This window comes from Pleuronectes platessa, chromosome 24 (genome assembly GCF_947347685.1).
Source record: "Pleuronectes platessa chromosome 24, fPlePla1.1, whole genome shotgun sequence".
In the NCBI taxonomy this organism is placed as follows: domain Eukaryota; kingdom Metazoa; phylum Chordata; class Actinopteri; order Pleuronectiformes; family Pleuronectidae; genus Pleuronectes; species Pleuronectes platessa.
In genome coordinates, this window is record NC_070649.1 from 7,647,079 (window position 1) to 7,664,969 (window position 17,891).

General features: G+C 42.0%; 6 non-coding genes across 6 annotated transcripts; all 6 read right to left on the minus strand.

The window, feature by feature from the left end:
• Positions 1 to 4,176: 4,176 nt before the first annotated feature.
• trnam-cau (transfer RNA methionine (anticodon CAU)) lies at positions 4,177 to 4,249 on the minus strand. Its single transcript has one exon. It is a non-coding gene; the product is annotated as a tRNA-Met (tRNA).
• Positions 4,250 to 6,247: 1,998 nt separating this feature from the next.
• Positions 6,248 to 6,318, minus strand: trnag-gcc (transfer RNA glycine (anticodon GCC)). The gene has a single exon. It is a non-coding gene; the product is annotated as a tRNA-Gly (tRNA).
• A 2,086-nt stretch (positions 6,319 to 8,404) lies between these two features.
• On the minus strand, positions 8,405 to 8,476 carry trnad-guc (transfer RNA aspartic acid (anticodon GUC)). Its single transcript has one exon. It is a non-coding gene; the product is annotated as a tRNA-Asp (tRNA).
• Positions 8,477 to 8,824: 348 nt separating this feature from the next.
• Positions 8,825 to 8,895, minus strand: trnag-gcc (transfer RNA glycine (anticodon GCC)). The gene has a single exon. It is a non-coding gene; the product is annotated as a tRNA-Gly (tRNA).
• A 3,508-nt stretch (positions 8,896 to 12,403) lies between these two features.
• Positions 12,404 to 12,475, minus strand: trnad-guc (transfer RNA aspartic acid (anticodon GUC)). The gene has a single exon. It is a non-coding gene; the product is annotated as a tRNA-Asp (tRNA).
• Positions 12,476 to 14,349: 1,874 nt separating this feature from the next.
• On the minus strand, positions 14,350 to 14,420 carry trnag-gcc (transfer RNA glycine (anticodon GCC)). Its single transcript has one exon. It is a non-coding gene; the product is annotated as a tRNA-Gly (tRNA).
• Between the last annotated feature and the right edge of the window lie 3,471 nt (positions 14,421 to 17,891).

The following is a 17,891-nucleotide window of genomic DNA, read 5'->3' on the forward strand; positions in this document are numbered from 1 at the left end:
CAATATAACAATACAAATTGACCATAAGTACTAAAAACCAATACAAAGTGCAATAACATTCAATAACATTCAATAACAGGAGGCGAACAGTTAGGGGGAAAGGAAGGCCAGGGAGTAAAAGTGGGTTTTTAGCCTAGATTTGAAGGCAGAAATGGAGGGGGCGGATCTAATGTTCTGAGGGAGCTGGTCCCACAGACGTGGAGCGGCGACAGCAAAGGCCCTGTCACCTTTCTGCTTGAGCCGTGAGCGTGGCACGTGCAGAAAACCTTTGCTAGAGGATCTGAGGGACCTTTGGACTGACTGGGGCTGTACAAGGTCAGTGATGTAGGCTGGGGCCAGCCCATTGAGTGCCTTAAAAACAAATAATAAAACTTTAAACTGTATCCTAAAAAGAATGGGGAGCCAGTGCAAGGAGGCCAGAATGGGGGTGATGTGCTCACGCCTCTTGGTGCCAGTTAAAAGACGTGCAGCTGCATTTTGAACCAGCTGTAGACGTCTGAGTGAGGATTGGGGGAGGCCGAGGTAGAGGGAATTGCAATAGTCCAGCCGTGATGTAATAAAGGCATGAATTACTATCTCCAGGTCTTTATGAGATAGGAAGGTTTTGAGGTGGGAAATCACTCTAAGTTGGTAGAAACTAGTTTTGACCACATTACTAATCTGTTTGTCAAAACAGAGTTCAGAGTCGAGGATGACACCCAGGTTTCTGGCGTAGGGTGTGACAAATGGAGTGAGGTAACCTAAATTATTTAGAGTAGTGCATCTTGCCTTGGGGGGGCCAAAAATGATGACTTCTGTCTTGTCACCATTTAACTGGAGGAAGTTGTTGGCCATCCAGTTTCTGATATCTTCAAGACAGACCAGGAGAGATTGGATGGAGTCCCTAGATTTTAATGGCAGGTACAGCTGTGAATCATCTGCATAGAGGTGAAAAGAGATGTTATGCTTTCTTATAATGTCACCCAGTGGGAGCATATACAGGCTGAATAGCATGGGACCCAGTATGGACCCCTGAGGGACCCCATAAGAGACAGGGGCAGATGATGCAGAGAACTGGCCTATAGAGACAGAGAAAGTCCTGTGTTTAAGGTAAGAGCTGAACCAAAGTAATGCAGTCTCCCTGATACCCACCTGCTGGTCCAGGCGGGTGAGGAGGATGTTGTGATCTACAGTGTCGAAAGCAGCACTAAGGTCAAGTAATATCAAGATGGCATTATCACCAGAATCCAGAGTGAGGGGCAGATCATTAGTTACTTTAAGCAGGGCAGTTTCTGTGCTGTGAAGGGATCTAAAACCTGATTGAAAGGGTTCTAGTATGTGGTGGGTGGTCAGAAAGGGAGTCAACTGTGACAAAACAGCTTTCTCTAAAACTTTAGAAAAAAAAGGAAGCTTAGAGATGGGGCGGTAATTTTTTAGGCATTCAGCATCAAGGTTGTGTTTTTTAAGCAAGGGTTGGACGACCGCATGCTTAAAATATGTAGGGACAGTGCCGGATGTGAGGCATGAGTTTAGAATTACCTGAATACAGGGGCCAACTGCATCAAAAACATCCTTTATGATAGAAGAGGGAATGGCATCATGGGGGGATGCAGTGGGTTTCATGTGCAATAGTAAATCCTGCAGTTCAATGAGAGAAATGGGCTGAAATTGGTTAAAAATAGCTGGTGCACCAGAATAATCTGGTGGAGTGGGTGATGAGGAGGGGGTAAACAATGATCTAATGTTCTCTATTTTATCGGTGAAAAACGTAAGGAATTTCTTGCAGGTATCAGTAGATACATCAGCAACTGGGGAGTTAGGAGGGTTGATAAAAGAATTAATAGTGCTAAATAAAATGTTTGGTCTATTAGAGTGTTTGCTAATCAGACCAGAGAGGTGTTTTGACCTGGCTTTTTTTGCTGCTGCCTGGAAGGAAGCTAGTGCAGTTTTAAAAATGTCAAAGGAGACAGTTAGGTGATCCTTTTTCCATTTCCTTTCGGCTTTACGGCAGGCCTGTCTGAGAGAGCGGGTGGCCTCATCCAACCAACATTGAGATTTTTGCTTGGAGCTACAGAGTCAAGTATGGAAGAGCAAGAAGAGTGGAAAAGGCTGACTAAATCATCCGGGCTAGAAGAGGATGATGCCGCTGTTGCAATGGTAGATGCAACAGTTTTACTAAGAAAGCTATCAGAAAACTGGGCTGCAGTAAGAGAGTTTATGTGGCGAGCGAAACGACCTTGAGCTCTGGCAGTTCGCAATGGATTGGAGAGGGTAACATCAAACATAATAGGCTTATGGCCAGAGAAAGTGGCATCCTCAATCACAATATTATCTACAGAAAAGCCATAAGATAAAATAAGATCAAGTGTATGTCCCAAAATATGAGTAGCTTTATTTATATGTTGAGTAAGACCAAAGGCATCTATTACACCACGGAATTCGTTAACCATGGGTCTTTCTGGACAGCAGACGTGGATATTAAAGTCACCAAGTATGAGAACACGATCATGCAATGAGACAAAATGGGAGAGAAAGTCAGAGAATTCTGTAATAAAGTCTTTGTCAGGCTTAGGGGGCCTATAGATGAGTACACAAACCAGTGGGGACATAGCAGATTCTACAATTACACATTGCAGTTCGAAAGTGGAGAAACTCCCTACAGAGAGTGTCCGTAATTTAAAATTATTTTTGAAGACGAGAGCTACTCCACCTCCTCTTCTAGCGCACCTCGGTGTGCTAATGAACGAGCAGTTAATAGGGCAAAGTTCGCCGAAGACAGAAGACTGGCCAACTACAGCGCTGATCCAAGTCTCGGTTAAAAACAAGAAGTCCAGATTGTGATGAGAGAAGAAGTCATTTAAAACAAACGTTTTGTTAGACACAGACCTGCAGTTGACCAAGGCGATTTTAGCCGTGGAATGAATCACAGCCTGGGGGCAACGGGAGTAATCCAAAGGGCGGATGTTCAGGGAGTTCATCCCACCGCTACCGATACGCAGTCTCGGACGAGCAGAGCTGACAGGTGTTTGGGGTCGATGCGGAGTGATGGACACATGGCAGGAGTACATCGGATCCCACGAACAACGAGCCAGGAAGAGATCTTTCCGTCCTAGATGGGCTGCAGAGAGATGACAGGGCCACGGCTGTGCGGGAGAAACACACGCTCTTTTCCTGATCGCCACCCGGACTCCTCCGCGTTTCCCCTCGGCGCCTCGGACGGTTCTTCCGGAGAGAGACGCAGCAGGGTAGCCGAAGGACATACACCAGGTAGGGGTATACAAACGGAGGGTGACATCTGGTGTAGGGAACAGGAGAGTATGGGTCACCAGTGCATTTCTGAGATGTAGCAGAGTCTGACGATCATAGGTCTAGTTAGCGGCAACAGAGCAGTGCCAGCATAGTGCCAGCATAAACAAACATAGAACAACTCGGACAGCTAGGAGCTGACGGAGCTGACGGCAGGCCGACAAACACACTGGACGATGATGGGTTCCTGGTAGCTTCACGTTTGATTCTTCTCAAATCTTTGGATGTTAATTTGCATCTTTTTTTCTCAACACGTTTCTTGCGACCCTGTTGACTATTTGCAACAAAAGGTTTGATGGTTCTGTGATCACGCCCCAATATCTTGGCAATTTAGTGCTGCATCCCTCTGAAAAACTTTTTTTACAATTTTCACTTTTCAGAGTCAGGTAAATCCCTTTTTTGGCCCATTTGCCTGAGGAAAAGAAGCTGCTTAATAATCATGCACACCTTGATATAGGGTGTTGATCTCCTTAAGCCACACCCTCCCTCATTACACAAATACAGATCACCTGATATGCTTAAATCCAATAGGCATTCAAGTTTATACAGTTTGGAGTTGGAAAATATGCATACAAATTATGATATGGTCAAAATACGCACTTGCCTAATAATTGTGCACACAGTGTAGTAGCTGGTGCACTTACACAATATGTAAAGATGTATATTTTTGACTGTCTCTATGTTTACCATCTCTTCAGCATTATTCAATTTTATTCCCAAAGGGGGCTTTAAGCAGAAAGGTTATGAGCTGAGGAGTAGGTTATAAACAGTTTGGGCATTGCTATCTTCACAGTCCCTTCATACTGATTCTTGAATCCCTGTACTCCTCTACCAAGACATCCTGATTAGTGATGATAAATTAATCTACATACACTGTTTGTGTAAAACACATGCCCCGTGTGAGGCTCGAACTCACGACCTTCAGATTATGAGACTGACGCGCTGCCTACTGCGCCAACGAGGCCTTATAAATGCACCTGTTTCCGCTATATAGACAGCTGTCACTGCAGAATTACCACCGCCACTGTTTCAGGTTTCGGGCGGTCACACATTGTTTGCTCAGTATACTTATACCATATCCTTTTATTGCCCTGCCACATGTCCTCCCTAATCTCTCTTTCTGACCTACAATCAATTTATTAGGACCTGTGATCTGTGCTGCGTTTGCCAACTCTGTTTTACGTGACACAAACTCTCACTTCACTGTTTTGACAGCGTTGAATATTACACAGTTCAAAGAATAAATCTTCAGAAGAGTATAGTATAAGAGTATAAGAATAAAAACTGAAATATATATGTCTATTTATGTGCCAACGCCCAGAAGTTCAACCGCTATAAAGAAAAGTGCAGCGTCGGCATCTAGAGTGCAGAGACCAGACTGCAGGTCAAAGGCCAGAGACGATCAAACCACATGTCTACTGCGCAGACATTAAATTCAGGTGTTGATTGCAGATTGTATCGGTTAATGTTACACACAATGTCCAGATGTATGGAGGACCATACATGACTTAAGTAAAAATAAATAAATAAATAAATGTATAAATGAATACAGAAATAAATAAAAAAGGAAATAAATAAATTAATACAGAAAAAAAAAAAAAATGTTAATACCAAAATAAATGTCAAAATTAATGTCTTAAATATATTTGCACATTTATTTATTCCCTGACACATTTCCTTTTCATTTGCAGTGTCCTTATGCTAATGAGAAAGGCGGGCCTAACTGCAGTCTCATGCAGGATTGGTCACAGGAGTGTAATGATCCAGCCCTACTACTTCTGCCTCTCAATGCTGACTGGTGTCCAGTAGCTGTTTGCAGCGTTGAGCCAGTTCACACTTAAAATGAACTAGTTCAAGTTCAGAGGGTTAGTTAAGGTTATTTTTTATTGGGATGATTTAGGTGTCGGTAGTCCTGACTGTGAGCGTCACGTGTTCTACTGAGCACAAGGAGCGAGCCGAGAGGAGAAGGAGGAAACAGAAACTCCAGCTCGGTACAAACCACCTGCAGCTTCTGCTCTGATCATGAAGCAGCTGATCTCTGAGCAGATGTGACCAGAGAAACTCTGTGTTTCCACTGTTTCCACTGTTCTACAAAGTCACTAACTGGCTGTTTCATGGTGAAGAGCTCAAGTCTCAGTCACTGCCCGTGTCTCTGAGCGAGTGTGTGACGGAGCGCAGGGGCTGTGTGTGTGTGTAGCTCAGTTGACCAATCCTGCTCGAGACTGAGGTTAGGCCCGCCTTTCTCATTAGCATAAGGACACTGAAATGTGGAAATAAATGAATGTGGAAAAAAATAAAAGTTGGAATAAAAGTGGAAATAAATAAATAAATGTGGAAATAAGTTTAAGACATTGATTTATTTAATTCTGCATTTATTTCCACATTTATTTATTTATTTCCACATTTATTCCAACTTTTATTTTTCGATTTCAGTGTCCTTATGCTAAAAAATCCCAATAAAAAATAACCTTAACTAACCCTCTGAACTTGAACTAGTTCATTTTAAGTGTGAACTGGCTCAACGCTGCAAACAGCTACTGGACACCAGTCAGCATTGAGAGGCAGAAGTAGTAGGGATGGATCATTACACTCCTGTGACCAATCCTGCATGAGACTACGGTTAGGCCCGCCTTTCTCATTAGCATAAGGACACTGCAAATGAAAAGGAAATGTATCAGGGAATAAATAAATGTGCAAACATATTTAAGACATTTCTTTTGACATTTCTTTTGTTATTAACATATTTATTTATTTATTTCTGTATTAATTTATTTATTTACTTTTTTATTTATGTATTTATTTCTGTATTTATTTATACATTTATTTATTTATTTATTTTTACTTAAGTCATGTATGGTCCTCCATACAGATGTAAGAGGGCATTGGGTTTTTCAGACCAATGGAAAAGACGATATATATCAAAAGCCTGTAAAATTATGTTTTGTACCAGAAAAAGGAAAGTTGCATTGGCCGGGAATCGAACCCGGGCCTCCCGCGTGGCAGGCGAGAATTCTACCACTGAACCACCAATGCATATTCTTGCCTTTTTTCCCTCCGATTTTCAGGAACTGGGCCTTTTTACAATACATGTCTGTAATTGTTCAGATCCGACTGGACAGAACTCTCATGTTGTTGAGCGAGTATGTGGTGGAGCGCAGGGGCTGTTGTGTGTGTAGCTCAGTTGACCAATCCTGCTCGAGACTGAGGTTAGGCCCGCCTTTCTCATTAGCATAAGGACACTGAAAATGAAAATGAAATATATCACAGAATAAATAAAAGTTGGAATAAATGTGGAAATAAATTAATAAATGTGGAAATAAGCTTAAGACATTGATTCATTTAATTCTGCATTTATTTCCACATTTATTTATTTATTTCTGCATTTATTTATTTATTTCCACATTTATTCCAACATTTATTTTTCGATTTCAGTGTCCTTATGCTAATGAGAAAGGCGGGCCTAACCTCAGTCTCGAGCAGGATTGGTCAACTGAGCTACACACACACACAGCCCCTGCGCTCCGCCACACACTCGCTCAGAGACACGGGCAGTGACTGAGACTTGAGCTTTTCACCGTGAAACAGCCGGTTAGTGACTTTGTAGAACAGTGGAAACACAGAGTTTCTCTGGTCACATCTGCTCAGAGATCAGCGGCTTCATGATCAGAGCAGAAGCTGCAGGTGGTTTGTACCGAGCTGGAGTTTCTGTTTCCTCCTTCTCCTCTCGGCTCGCTCCTTGTGCTCAGTAGACCACGTGACGCTCACAGTCAGGACTACCGACACCTACATCATCCCAATAAAAAATAACCTTAACTAACCCTCTGAACTTGAACTAGTTCATTCTAAGTGTGAACTGGCTCAACGCTGCAAAAAGCTACTGGACACCAGCATTGAGAGGCAGAAGTAGTAGGGCTGGATCATTACACTCCTGTGACCAATCCTGCATGAGACTGCGGTTAGGCCCGCCTTTCTCATTAGCATAAGGACACTGCAAATGAAAAGGAAATCTATCAGGGAATAAATAAATGTGCAAATATATTTAAGACATTTATTTTGACATTTATTTTCGTATTAACATATTTATTTATTTATTTCTGTATTAATTAATTTATTTCCTTTTTTATTTATTTATTTATTTATTTCTGTATTTATTTATACATTTATTTATTTTTACTTAAGTCATGTATGGTCCTCCATACATATAGGCGCGAGGTGGCAAGTCTGGTGACATGGTGTGAAGAGAACAAACTCTCAACACGGACGAGACAAAGGAAATAATTGTGCACATAAGAAAGGAGAGGAGAACTCACTGTTCATCCGTGGGCTTGAGGTGGAGAGTGAGCAGCTTCAAATTCCTGCAAGACTACATCAGTGATGACCTCACCTGGACACTAACCCCCCCAAACTGGTCAAGAAAGCGTCTGTACTTCCTGGGGAGGCTGTGGAAATTCGGCATGTCCCTAAAGACGCTCAGCAACTTCTACAGCTGCATGATTGAGATCATCTTGACAGGCTGCATCACCATGTGGTATGGAAGCAACACTGCAATGGACTGAAAGCGCCTGCAGAGTGTGGTAAAGACCGCTGAGAGGATCAGCAGGACATCACTACCCTCTCTGCTGGTCATCTAACTCCGTTGAGTCTATAGCAGAGCCTGCTCCATTGTTAAGTACTTCACCCATCCCCAACACGGCCCGTTCACACCTCTGCCCTCTGCTGTAGGACAGAAGTGGTACGTATCATGGTCGTATCATCCGTCAACATGGCCTTAATTACCGGTCTAACGCCGAAGACACCCAGCACTACATAAGCACTCATTCATCTGCTCATCTGCCCCCCAGTCACTTGTCAATTGCCTGCATGACATTAAAATTGCAAATCCCTCCATTATTAGAAGTGTGAAATGCAGGACATCCAGACTGAGGAACATTCTTTATCCAACTGCCATCAGACACAATGTGTATTTCTTTTTTACGGTTAAAGCACGGTATTTGCAGCAGGTGGCAAAGTAAGAATTTCATAGTAAAGGACTGTATGTATGAAAATACCACACTTTGAACTTTGCACATCAAAGATATAGGTATGGATTAAAAATTAACATCTGGAAAAAAAATATATTCTCCCCGTCGGGGAATTGAACCCCGGTCTCCCGCGTGACAGGCGGGGATACTCACCACTATACTAACGAGGAGGAGATGGCAAGTTTGTCGATCATAGCCTATTTAAATGTTAGGAACTTTGAAAGGCATGTTTGAAGCATGGGATTTATGTTATGTTCATTGAACTTCTGTACTATACTTCCACTAGCCATGAATGTTTGGCGTTTTTATTGTGTTTCTCTGGATCTAAGAGATTTCTTAGATCAGTCAACTGCCCCTCCCCCACCCTAATATCCTTAAGCCCTCCTATGACCCTCTTCCCTGCCTCGACTGCTGACAGGAACATCCTAATTTCCGCACTGTGGGACAAATAAAGGATGATCTTAACTTATCCTATTTCACAAAAATGGATATTTATTGAAAAAAAAGTAAAAGCTAGTTGCATTGGCCGGGAATCGAACCCGGGCCTCCCGCGTGGCAGGCGAGAATTCTACCACTGAACCACCAATGCTCACTTGCTACATCCATTTTGTTTTATCTTTTTGAAGGACTTAATTCAAGCGTGTGTTCACAGGGCTGAATTTGAACAAATGTAGATCCACAATTTATCTTACACATTTTTTTCACTAGCTTTGTTTGGTTGGTTGACGATGGCACAGAGGAAGGCTGCAGTGCCTCAAGCTCCCCCACAGCTCTGGTGTCTCATTTATAACCGTTGCTTTATAGCCTGAAAAGTTTGTATGCCGGTTCTCTATGGAGGACCGTACATGACTTAACTATAAATAAATTAATGAAGAAAGAAACAAATGCATAAATGAATAAGGAAATAGAATAAATAAATACAGTAATGTATAAATAAATATATTTCAACATTTATTTATTTCTCTATTTCTGTATCCATATGCTAATGAGAAAAAAGGCGGGCCTAACCCCAGTCTCACGCAGAATTGGTCTAAGGAGTGTAATGATCCAATACTACATAGTTAATGTTCAGAGGAGGAGGAAACTGAAACTCCAGCTCGGTACAAACCACCAGCAGCTTTGCTCTGATCATGAAGCAGCTGATCACTGAGCAGATGTGACCGGAGAAGCTCTGTGTTTTCAATGTTTCCACTGTTCTACAAAGTCACTGACCGGCTGCTTTACGGTGACGAGCTAAGATCTCACTGCGTGTGTCTCTGAGCATAGCCCCATGGCCTGTGTGTGTGTAGCTCAGTTGACCACTCCTGCTCGAGACAAGGGTTGAGACCTCCTACCTCATTTACATATGGACACATAAATACATAAATAAATAAATGGGGAAATACATAAAAGTTGGAATAAATGTGGAAATAAATAAATAAATGTGGAAATAAGTTTAAGACATAGATTCATTTACTTCTGTATGTATGTCCACACTATACGTGTATCATCAAATCGCTGCAGTGAACGTAACTGTGCCCGCAGGTGCACAGAGCACACTGGAGATCACTTACAAGAAATGAAGAAACTTTCCAAATAATATCTTTATTTCTCTATTCTATTTAGGTATTTCTATATACATTTAATTTTCTATTTTAGTTTGATATTCTAATTTATATTATTGTATTCGATTTTTGCGCTTGTAATATTTTGAGCATTGCTACTAAAGAGACTGTGAACCAAGCATTTCATTGCCAGCGACTGCTTAATGTTATTGTTGTGCATTAGGGATGGGAATCGGCAGGGACATCCCGATACGATACAATCACGATACTTAGTTGACAATATATGTATTGCGTTTCTGTAAGTATTGCAATTCGATATAACGATTTCTTGCATTTAAATTTTTTTTTCAAATACTGGACCATGGAAAACAGTTGAATCATACCTTCAAATACAACACAGTCAAATTCACTTAGAGCTTTAAAGGTTTTATTTAAAATATTATCATTAACTTAGTGACTGCCAGGCAGCCAATAGAGAAAATAAATAAAAATGTGCCCTATTTTTGTATAGTCCCTGTCAACTGCACACAAACTGACAGATTAAGAAAAATGTATGCCACTTGTATGGAGGACCATACATGACTTAAGTAAAAATAAATAAATAAATAAATAAATACAGAAATAAATAAATAAATGAATAAATAAAAATGGAAATAAATAAATAAATACAGAAATAAATAAATGAATATGTTAATACCAAGAGAAATGTCAAAATAAATGTCTTAAATATATTTGCACATTTATTTATTCCCTGATACATTTCCTTTTCATTTGCAGTGTCCTTATGCTAATGAGAAAGGCGGGCCTAACCGCAGTCTCATGCAGGATTGGTCACAGGAGTGTAATGATCCAGCCCTACTACTTCTGCCTCTCAATGCTGGTGTCCAGTAGCTGTTTGCAGCGTTGAGCCAGTTCACACTTAAAATGAACTAGTTCAAGTTCAGAGGGTTAGTTACGGTTATTTTTTATTGGGATGATTTAGCTGTCAGTAGTCCTGACTGTGAGCGTCTCGTGTTGTACTGAGCACAAGGAGCGAGCCGAGAGGAGAAGGAGGAAACAGAAACTCCAGCTCCTTACAAACCACCTGCAGCTTCTGCGCTGATTATGAAGCCGCTGATCTCTGAGCAGATGTGACCAGAGAAGCTCTGTGTTTTCACTGCTCTACAAAGTCACTGACCGGCTGCTTCACGGTGAAGAGCTCAAGTCTCAGTCACTGCCCGTGTCTCTGAGGGAGTGTGTGGAGCAGTGCAGGGGCTGTGTGTGTGTAGCTCCGTTGACCAATCCTGCTCGAGACTGAGGTTAGGCCCGCCTTTCTCATTAGCATAAGGACACTGAAATCGAAAAATAAAAGTTGGAATAAATGTGGAAATAAATAAATAAATGTGGAAATAAATGCAGAATTAAATAAATCAATGTCTTAAACTTATTTCCACATTTATTTATTTATTTCCACTTTTATTCCAACTTTTATTTATTTCCACATTTATTTATTTCCACATTTCAGTGTCCTTATGCTAATGAGAAAGGCGGGCCTAACCTCAGTCTCGAGCAGGATTGGTCAACTGAGCTACACACACACAGCCCCTGCGCTCCGCCACACACTCGCTCAGAGACACGGGCAGTGACTGAGACTTGAGCTCTTCACCGTGAAACAGCCAGTTAGTGACTCTGTGGAACAGTGGAAACACAGAGTTTCTCTGGTCACATCTGATCAGAGATCAGCGGCTTCATAATCAGAGCAGAAGCTGCAGGTGGTTTGTACCGAGCTGGAGTTTCTGTTTCCTCCTTCTCCTCTCGGCTCGCTCCTTGTGCTCAGTAGAACACGTGACGCTCACAGTCAGGACTACCGACACCTAAATCATCCCAATAAAAAATAACCTTAACTAACCCTCTGAACTTGAACTAGTTCATTTTAAGTGTGGACTGGCTCAACGCTGCAAACAGCTACTGGACACCAGCATTGAGAGGCAGACGTAGGGCTGGATCATTACACTCCTATGACCAATCCTGCATGAGACTGCGGTTAGGCCCGCCTTTCTCATTAGCATAAGGACACTGCAAATGAAAAGGAAATGTATCAGGGAATAAATAAATGTGCAAATATATTTAAGACATTTATTTTGACATTTCTTTTGGTATTAACATATTTATTTATTTATTTCTGTATTAATTTATTTATTTCCTTTTATATTTATTTATTTATTTCTGTATTTATTTATACATTTATTTATTTATTTATTTTTACTTATGTCATGTATGGTCCTCCATACACTTGGGCTACTTTTAAACAATAAATAAATGGTAAATTTAATAGATGAATAAAAGTTTACTTAAAGGGGACATATTATGAAAATTCCACTTTTGTAGTGCTTCTACACGTTAATTTGGGTATCTGGCGTGTCTACCGTCCCAAAAACTCGAATGGGAATACGACCAGAATTGACATCACAGTCGGTCTACATGGCATATATATATATCTTGTTTGTCTGGTTCATTCTAGAGTTTATAAGGCAGGTATTTAAACACAACTAACCATTTAAAAAAAAGCATTGACTCCCCGTCGGGGAATTGAACCCCGGTCTCCCGCGTGACAGGCGGGGATACTCACCACTATACTAACGAGGAGTTGTCTCTTTGCCATAACCATTGCTTTTTTCGTTTTTTTTCAGACTGCCTGTCATTTGAAACTACACCTTCACTATTGAATTTATTATTTCTATGTCTTGTTTACTTTGTCTTGATCTTTGTTTTCTATTAGAATTTAACCTCACATGCAAAAGAGATACAAATACAACTGTCAGTTCCTCCTGGATATCGGAAGCTTGACAATACTTGACAAGTCTTTTGTCAAGAGGAAAGCTAGCTATGAGAGCTGAGTGTGCTCGGTGAACTCGGCGAAAATCTCTCTCTCTCTCTATAGCTCTCTCCCTAATAACCACTATCAATGTTGGCCGGTTTAATTTAGCTATACTGAGAGGTAAAAGTATAATAAGGACATGCAAAACGTGTGATTGAACCATAACAATATGCCCATTTACTTTTTCACAACTAGTCAAGAGGTCACTCCAAAAAACAACTTCTGTCGGTGACTTTTCACCATAACAGATACACTGCTTTTTACAGGAAACACAAATTCACCAGCCGACATTCCACAATAAGGCAACTAAATACAATAGTTTACATGAATTACTTTTAAATGGCCAACTGTTACATTACAACAACTAATTGGATACAGTAGATGATAATAATAAATGTTTTTGTTCATTAGCTATATTATTGGCTATTTATTAGCTGTATATTGCTTTTTGAGTGTCTTTTTCCTTCTATAATCTGAACAATAGAGAAAACCGGGATACGACAATAATCCTGGCACTGGAATTTCATATTGTGTCATCCCTGCTTCAAACATATGGATTTAAGTTAAAATATCCCATCCAAAAAACATTGTGCACTCCCCGTTGGGGAACTGAACCCCGGTCTCCCGCGTGACAGGCGGGGATACTCACCACTATACTAACGAGGAGGTGATGTCACTTTGCCATGACAAATGACTTCATAAATAAACATGGACAACAATGTCCAATATGTCATGGTCAGTTGGCATCTAATGTAGGTGAGGATGGGGGATGTCCACCTTCTTCTGGGAGTGGATCTGTTTTGAGTCCACTCTTTGGGAAGAACTCTTGGGAGGACCATTGGAGACTCCCAAGAGACTGTTGGAGAGGACCATTGGAGACTGCGTCTGGTCCCACTGCCTTGCGGGCAGTGGGACCAGACGCAGTCTCCCCCTCCACACTAAGAAACTGTGCGGACCAGCTGTCTCCAGTGTTCACAGATATCTTTAAGACCTAACTGGCTGAATGCGTGGTACCTGCCTGCTCCAAAACATCCACCTATCCAGAGATTCCCATCCGAAAAAAGGTTCCGGGCAATCAAGACTAAATCTTCCCCAAGCCAATGGGGCTCACAAAAAAGCCCCCTGCATCACAGTAACTCTGTTTGTCGTCGTCCCACCGCAGACACACAAATGCACTACAGTGTGATTTACGTATTATTGGCACTTTCCAAATTCCAATCACTGCACCTTATTACCGCACATGCCGAAATAACTAAATTTTCTATTGCATAAAACATTAAATATTTTGCTCTTTTTCTATGGAGGACTATACATGACTTAAATATAAATAAATAAATGTATAAATAAATACAGAAATAAATAAAAAGGAAATAAATTCATTAATACAGAAATAAATAAATACGTTAATAACAACAGAAATGTCTAAATAAATGTCTTAAATATATTTGCATATTTATTTATTCCCTGATTTATTTATTTCTCGATTTCAGTGTCCTTATGCTAATGAGAAAGGCGGGCCTAACCGCAGTCTCATGCAGGATTGGTCACAGGAGTGTATAAGAAAGATTCAAGGCGGCTGGTCCTGGCCGAATAGGCTCCTCAAATCCTGCTCTGACCAGCTGTGCCTGATCCAAAAGCTAGTTGCATTGGCCGGGAATCGAACCCGGGCCTCCCGCGTGGCAGGCGAGAATTCTACCACTGAACCACCAATGCTCACATGACTATTCAACTATTTTTGAGAGGCCAGATTGACCTTGACCTTTGACTAAGCTAAGCAGTAGTACCCACCTGCATTAAGAGTACAACAGTCATACCTGTGCATAACAAACCTGACCCAGTCTGCTTGAATGACTTCCATTTTGTGGCTCTCAATCCCAAAAGCCATGAAGTGTTTCGAGCAACTGTTTAGGCATCACAATTCAAGGCCCGCCTCCCCACAGATCTGGGCTCCAAACCGTTTGCTTTAAGAACCATCTGGTCCACAAACGCCATATCCACCCTCCTGACTCTGCCTTATCTTGAAAACCATAATGCATATGCCAGACTCCTTTTCATGAACCTCAACTCTAGCTGGAGATGAAATTGGCCTAGCTGAGGAAAGTCTTGCCAAGAAACCATTAACGCAACAGCACCGTTGAGCTTGATTGGCATTTGCTATAGAACACCAGAATTGGCATGTCCGCCACTGGCGCCCTGTGTTTTTCACAGATGAGAGCAGGTTCACCCTGAGCACCTGTGATAGACGTGAAAGGGTCTGGAGAAGCCAAGGAGAACGCTATGCTGCCTGCAACATCGTTCAGCATGACCGGTTTGGTGGTGGGTCAGTGATGGTCTGGGGAGGCATATCCATGGAGGGACGCACAGACCTCTACAGGCTAGAGAACGGCAGTCTTACTGCCATTAGGTATCGGGATGAAATCCTTGAACCCATGGTCAGACCCTACACCGGTGCAGTAGGTCCTGGGTTCCTCCTGATGCACGATAATGCCCGGCCTCATGTGGCAAGGGTATGCAGGCAGTACCTGGAGGATGAAGAAATTGATGCAATTGAATGGCCCTCACGATCACCTGACCTAAACCCGATAGAACACCTCTGGGACATTATGTTTCGGTCCATCAGACGCCGCCAGGTTGCTCCTCAGACTTTACAGGAGCTCACTGATGCCCTTAGACAGATCTGGGAGGACATCCCAAAAGACACCATCCGTTGTCTCATTAGGAGCATGCCGCGACGTTGTCAAGCATGCATACAAGCACGTGGGGGCCACACAAGATATTGAGAAGCATTTTGAGTTGCAGAAATTGAATTTTGGCAAAATGGACAAGCCTGCCACATCACTTTTTCACTATGATTTTCGGGGTGTCTATAAAATGTAGCGCTCTGTAGGCTGAAAACTTTTATTTCCATCAAAGATGTGGCATCCTTTTGTTCCTAAGACATTAAACTGTCCATATCAGTAAAATATCCAACATACTTTTTTTCATAATGAGATCTTATGTGTTTTCAAAGTGTTCCTTTAATTTTTTGGAGCAGTGTATTTTGAGACGACAGTTTGACCCTGACCTTTGACTAAGCTAAGCAGTAGTATCCACCTGCATTTAGAGTACGGCAGTCATACATGTGCCAAACCCCAAGAAACCAAACCCATTCTGCTTGAATGAGTCCTCTCCTGTCTCCCCTGTTCACACAAGACTACGTGGCCACCCACAGCTCAAACACCATCATCAAATTTGCTAGTGATATGACTGTCAAAGGCCTGATCACCGGCGACCATGAGACGGACTGCAGAGAGATCAGGGCCCGGACATCTTGGTGCCAGTACAACAACATCCATCTCAACGACAGCAAAACAAAAGAGCTGATCGTAGACTAGAGCAGGGGGTCCTAAAAATTTCAGCCTGAGACCCTAAAAATAACGGTGCCAGAGACTGGCGACCCCCACCGACCCTGGATGTTATATAATGTTACGCTCAGCCACGCACAGGCACTATTAGGCCTATACAAACACAGGCATTAATACAACACAAAAGAACAACAGCCTTACAGCCATAATATTATTGTATATCAATTTAAGAAATAGAATATAACCATGTTATGTCTGTGCGCGTCTGTGTGCATAACGAGCAGCAGACACCGGATGTGCAAAAACTTTAGGGTTATTTATTTTAGCTTAAACATTACTTTAATTTGATAAACTCAGTAATGAGATAGGTGGGAAATATTAATGGAACAGAGCAAGTCCATTCTCGGTTTTATTTTGGAGACGGCGACTCGGAGATCATTCTCCACGTTTAGCTGCGCTCTGTATTTATTCTTTATGTATGTCAGGGCTGAGAAAGTATTTTCGCACTAGTCCGCCAGCCTTGTTAACCAGTGAGGGTGAGTTAGATAGTGAGCGAGCTGGGTTCCTTGCTCGATCAGAAATATGCTTACCTCGTCCCGCAGCTCATACAGGCGGCTCAGCACATTTCCCCGCAAGAGCCAGACTGATATTGAGTGGACGTGCTTCTCATGGGTCAACAAAGAAAGAGGAAAAAACTGATGGAATCTAGTTTCAACTAGGGCTGAACGATTTGAGAAAATCATCAAATTGCGATTTTTTTCCCAAATATTGCGATTGCGATTTAATATGCGATTTTTTTATTTTATCTTTTTCCCCCCCAAAAAACCATAATGAATGATTTAAATATGACCAACACAATATTAGATACATTTACTGTACAATATTCTTTCCCACATTTAACTTACAGAAACAAGAACAACAAATCAGTGTGCATTTAGGTAATTTAATCAAAGTCATTGTAAGTATAAACACAAGGCATGCACTTTTTATAACCTGTGTGCAAAATTTACCGTCTTGAGAAAAACATTTTTTAAATTATAGTCTTACTGCTCCCAAGTCAGTAACATTTCCAGTGTTGGGAAGGATACTATATTCTATATACGTATTCTGAATACTTGGATTACTTCCACATTGAATTGTATTTTATAAGTGTTGGAATGCAGCGTTGTTATAGTCAGTGGAGCAGCAGCAGTTTAAGCTCTGTGTCCGCGGATGCGGCGGGCCAGCTGGATGCGCTGGAAGGGCAGCTTGGCATCGTTCCCGTTCATGTCCGGGTGGTCGTGCAGCGGTATGGAGGCGCCGGGCCTCAGCAGGAACATCCCCATGCGTAAAACCTCCGTCTCGTAGATGTGCATGTAGGTGACCGGGGGGCTCTGGAGCCCCGCCGCCCCGGAGCACGGCTTGCTTTTCCGGGGAGCGATTTTCAGGTCCGCCGCCCACACCGCGGTCAGCAGCGGGATGAGCTCGCTCTGTGAGTCCGCCAGGTCGGCCGAAGACTTTAGGACCCTGTAGGTGATGCAGGCTTGCTTTGCTATCTTCTTGATCAGAGGAGTTTTGTGGTCCCGCGGCATTCTTGCGTCGGGTGAGGAGAGCATCCCAGAGGCCTACTCTCTTTCGCACGTTTTAATCGCTCACGTTGCGATTAGAAAATCGCGTTTTATCATATCGCGATTTTATCGCAAATGCAATTAATCGTTCAGCCCTAATTACCGCCATCTACTGGATCTCAATCTTTCTGCATTGAGGTTCTTTGATCTTTATAAAAAAGTGCAGGCAAGGTTTAGGAAATTATGACAGATCATTTTCTGTCCTTTAGAGCTCTTTGATCTGTTTGTCGTCT